Here is a 5,576-nt window from a genome sequence, read left to right as displayed (position 1 = left end):
TTAGATGACTTTTCACTGGAGGAGTAAATCAGAGAACAATTACAACTCTGATATTAAGGAAGGAGAATGGCTGATTCCCATTGATACTTGACTTCTTCACTAGCTCAAAACTCATCTTACATTCTGTTTGGGGTCTGAGAACCTTTTAATAATTCAGAAAAAAAAGAAAGAAAAAAAAACACCTTAACATAGTACTAGTTAACACAGTGGTCTCAAACTCAATTCCTCCACTTTGCAGAGTTTAGCTCCAACCAGCTCCAACTCACACCTGCATAGAAATGTCTAGTAATCCTGAAGACCTTGACTAGCTGGATCAGCTGTGTTTGATTAGTGTTGGAGCAAAACTGTGCAGAGCTGTGGCCCTCCAGCCATTGAGTTTGAGGCCACTGAGTTAACAAGAATTAGGCTGACGTTGCCTAATATTGTGAGTAGCAATAGTGTACAACATATCAATCTAACAGCATGCGTTAAATATCTTTTGTGAAAAATGTAATTTAAATTATTGTAGTCTAAAAGACCCATGGTACATAATATGAACAAATACAATGACGCTGTAGATGTAAAATCCTGACAGATGTTTATTTGGAATGTTTTATTGTTTTTACTTAGGTCAAAAAATGTCAATCATTGGATAGAAGAACCTTTCTGAAAGGTGCATGCTTTGTTCTAACAATGTAGATCAGGGCTCTTCAACTCTGCTCCTAGAGGGCCGGTGTCCTGTAAAATAAGTCTCTGATGTCCCCGTATGTGAAGTTTAAACTCAAAATACCTTACAGATTTTTATATATATATATATATATATATATATATATATATATATATATAGCTTGTTAAAATTGGCACTTTTAGGCCCCGTCCACACAGAGATGTGTTTTGCTGTAAATGCATACATTTTGTATCATATAGGCATTTCGTCCACACGGATCTGGCATTTTGGAAGAGTGAAACCAATATTTTTTTTAAACTGGGTCCCAAAGTGAATTTATTTGAAAGAGCTACCTTTGTGTTTTCGTGTGGACAGCGAATCCGTATGTTATCTGAAACGATGACATCATCAGCCCACGTCTCGCCCCTAGTCAGATACCGCTACATCACGTAACAGCAACAAAAACATGAACAAACACTGAACGATTGTCGTTTTATTAACTAACATTAACACAGATTAATAAATGTATTGTTCCATGTTCATTTGTATAGCGCACGCAAGGTTTCTGCTCATAGTCCAAGTCTTCTTCTCTGTTTTTAGTGTATCTGTGTGGCAGAATTACAGCGCCACATGCTTGTCTGGCATTTATACTACATCATTTTGTGGTTTTGTGTGGATGCAGATATTTCTTGAGACAAGAAAAAAAAAAAAAGATTGTATAGGGAAAGCTCTCGCTTCATGTGGACGTAGCCTTAGGGTATGAGCCAAAACGCGCCATTTTGGTGTCTTTCCCTTTAAATGCAAATGAGCTGGTGCTCCCAGAGAAGAGGGCGGAGCTTCAAGAGCTCAAGCTCCAGCAATATCGGTGCTAGCCTTTGCAAATAAACACTCCACTATAAGTATAACCCTGTTATCTTTACAGAAAAAGCACTCGGTTTAAAAGTCAGTCATCTGATTGTACTGTGAATAAAAAATGCACCAGACCAATATGTGGGGTGGGGGTGCTAAGAAAATAAATTATATTGATGATGTCAGAGTTAAAGCAATTGTCGTTTTGTTTAAATAAAAGCAGCTACGGTACACACCATATTTAACAGAAGTGTAGTTTTAATTTATATTATATATATATTATTATATTATTATTATTATATATATATGGTAGCCGTCCTGGATAAATGCTGTCTTCACTCCATGGTTTCCTGGACGTTGAAAGTTGCAGCATTGCGAAGCAGAAAGCACAGTCCTTTAAAATAGAATTTTCCAGCCAGTTGTAATCCTCATACCATCTACGATTAAAGTATTGATCCTGCAGTCCAACTTTTGTGGCTGGATAATGTTGTAGAAGAGGGCGTCTTGGTTCTTCCACTGGTGACTGGCTCAAATCAATCAGCACGATAACTACTATGCTAGTGCTAGTTGCTCTCTCTGACTATTCTTTATATTCTCCTTCTTTGGCCCCCTCAGAGACATGGTTTCCAACCTGCACTCTTGTTTTCTATATCAAAAAACGGCCCATCTCATCTGGCGGCGGTGGTGGGTGGGGTGGGGGAGTTTAGATGGCTAAACTGGGGCTATTAAAAATTCTGACGGGGCTAATTACATTTATAAAAACTACTTAAATGCCCTTATTGAACTATAACCTAATCCTGGCTTAATCTAAGCCCTGTCAGTGAAACCAGGCCAAAAAGTATTAAAATTAAGTGAGTTTATGCTTCAAACAAGACACAACAAACAACTTATTTTTTCCCCCCAGTGGGCTTAGAAAAATAAACTTAAACAGGAAAAACAAGATTGTGTTTTTTTTTCTTTTTTTTATTATATTCATTCATTCATTTATTAAATTGCTTCACTGAAAAAAAAAATGATTTACTTAAAACAAAATATATATATTTACTATATTTATTATACTTCAAATTATTACAAAGAATTAGCCTGCCAGAAGGGGAGGAGCCGACCACTAAATAAGCCGGCTCAGAGCACCATTTCTTTAGAATTTTAGCCCTCCCTAGCCCCGGTGTAGCGTCGTCACTGTAGAGTGCCAAGAAGCTCATTCAGAACGGCAATTTGGAAAACAAATGCGTGATACTTACTTCTTCTCGAGGTGTAGCTGGATCACGAACAGTTGGCACTGCTTCATTCTTCAGGAGCAACTTTTGTGCAAAACCTGACTCATACATACAATCAAACACAAATAAGCCCTATAAAAATGATTCTTGTAGACGTAAAGGAATTTCGGTAGAGTTGAGGAAGCATTTTCTTCAAAAACAAAATTAATTCACCTCGTCTTCAGTGGGTCGGATTTCGGGAGTAAATGGAGAGAGCTATGTGGATTTATACATCCAGCTACAGAACACCTAAAACGCTTGGGAGACATTCTCGTCAGTGCAGCAATGGAAGATGGTATACAACTCGCTGTGAACTCGCTCAGGGCAGTTTAAGTTAGAACGGCAGTGTCTGTCAACTTTCGTGGGCGGGGCCTGTGGATAATGTGACGTCACATTAGCACCAAGTCGGAAAACAGGTAGGTGGGAGACACTGCTTATTACTTATGTGGATTAAATAAAGGAGTGGGTAGGTTTTTATCATTATAGGGTGGTTGTGTACAAACACTGTCAACACACATTTATGTCCAAACAACATGTGAAAGTGAATTTTGCATAATAGGTCCCTTTAAATCAATATGTATTTGCTTGACAAACAAAATTTACATTTACATTTACATTTAATCATTTAGCAGATGCTTTTATCCAAAGCGACTTACAAATGAGAACAGTAGAAACAATCAGATCAACAAGAGAACAACAACGGTATACAAGTGCTATGACAAGTCTCAGTTAGTCTAGTACAGAACACGTAGCCAGGTTTTTTTTTTTATTTTATTTTTTTTTTTTTTAAGAATATGATAGACAAGAAAAAGAAAAGGTAAGTACTAGGATATTAAGTTGTGTTTAAAAATTTAAGACTTTAACCCCGGGTTTAACAGACAAGGCTTAGTGTAGTCCCAGACTAAAAAGCATGTCTGAGCTTTTTCAACTGGAAAAAAAAAAAAAAAAAAAAAAAAACCTTGCACTGAAATATCTTAAATTATGTCAGTTATACTGGTTTGTCTCAAGATGCACACCAGTAAATTTTATTTATTTATTTTTCTCCTAAATTACGTTTATAAAAACTACTTAAATGCCCTTATTGAACTATAACCTAATCCTGGCTTAATCTAAGCCCCGTCAGTGAAACCAGGCCAAAAAGTATTAAAATTAAGTGAGTTTATGCTTCAAACAAGACACAACAAACAACTTCTTTTTTCCCCCCAGTGGGCTAAAAAAAATAAACTTAAACAGGAAAAACAAGATTGTGTTTCTTTTTTTCTTTTTTTTATTATATTCATTCATTCATTTATTAAATTGTTTGCTTCACTGAAAAAAAAAATGATTTACTTAAAACAAAATATATATATTTACTATATTTATTATACTTCAAATTATTACAAAGAATTAGCCTGCCAGAAGGGGAGGAGCCGACCACTAAATAAGCCGGCTCAGAGCACCATTTCATCAGAATTTTTCTCCTTCAGCGACAAGACCATCTCTTTGCTGACTCTGCAATCAAGAAGCCGAAGAAGAGGAAGAAGCTCAGCCTGATGCTGAAGGAGTGGGTGACTTGCAAACATTGTCAGTCAGTGCTTCCTGTCTTGAGTTTGGGCCTAATGACTGTAGAGTCTTCCTCCAACCGAAACACAGCTATATGCTCACTCACCCAGAGGAACTGCCTCCTCCTGGGCTTAGTCCAGTGGTATTTCTATAGGTGAGATTTGTGCGGCTGCCGGCTGGTCGTCGTCATCTACCTTTGCCAGAATCTATTACTTGGACGTCCCTGCCCTTCAGGCAAGGATTTTGTTCACCTAAATTCTACCTAATCCTCTTGCAAGTGGCTAGAATGCCACTGGTTTGTGCAGCTACACAATCGTGAACAAATCAGGCTTCAGTAACAGAGTAAACAGGAGTTTCCAGGAGTGCATCTTTAAATGTTTTGATATAATGGTTTATTTTTGCATTAAGGACTATATAACATTTGCTACCCATGTACTGTAGACTGAGTAACACTTTGATGCAGAAGTCCAACAAAAGCATATGTGCTACATCTCATACTTCACATTTCTTGTCTTTTTATAGACAGGAAATCTACAAGTTTTATTAAAAGGTAAATAAAGCGCTGATTGTTTTAACAGCATTCAAGTGATACAAGAATCTATTGCAGTCTTAGTTTACTGCGTTTACAAGAATCTCCACTGGCCAGTTGGTAAAAATGAATGAAGGATACATTTCTACAGCTTTCTTTTTATACGCTTATACTCATATAACTTGAGCTGGATGTGCACATATCATTTCTCAACAGAGGAGGTGTAACTCACATGAAACTGCTGGTGTCATTCATAGAAAGCTTTTCAGATCCCACTGGTCACATTGACGTCCTAACTGAACAACTGCGGCTTAATTGGAGTCACAAGCAGAACAGTTGGTGTCCCTCCATTCACTCTAATCTCTAAAACAAGATAGAGGTGATGCAAACCCCATTATGTTCCACTCATAATGTCATCCGAGAATGAAGTCATCCATAAATCCAGCCAAGATCCCCACATGAAGAGGGGCTGATAAATCTTTTCTAGAGCTTCATTAAGTCTAAAACATGTTTCAATTCATGAGTTTAAATAGGAATTTAAATTGAATTTGCCATGTGCTACACAGGATGTTAAAATTGAACTTTTAATGAAGCAACTCAGTGTTCCTTCATTACTAGTTCTAAAGTGACATTCTCTAATTAGTAACGGAGGCTTGAGCCCACACAAAAAAATGTCAAAAAAAAATTTGATGGTCTGCTGTTGTAACTATTTCCACACAAAAAATTGTTCCTAAAAACACTCCGTTTTGTTTCA

Source organism: Cyprinus carpio, chromosome A5, assembly GCF_018340385.1.
Source record: "Cyprinus carpio isolate SPL01 chromosome A5, ASM1834038v1, whole genome shotgun sequence".
Lineage (NCBI taxonomy): Eukaryota > Metazoa > Chordata > Actinopteri > Cypriniformes > Cyprinidae > Cyprinus > Cyprinus carpio.
The sequence above is the reverse complement of the archived record's forward strand: the minus strand, read 5'-3'. Positions refer to the sequence as shown.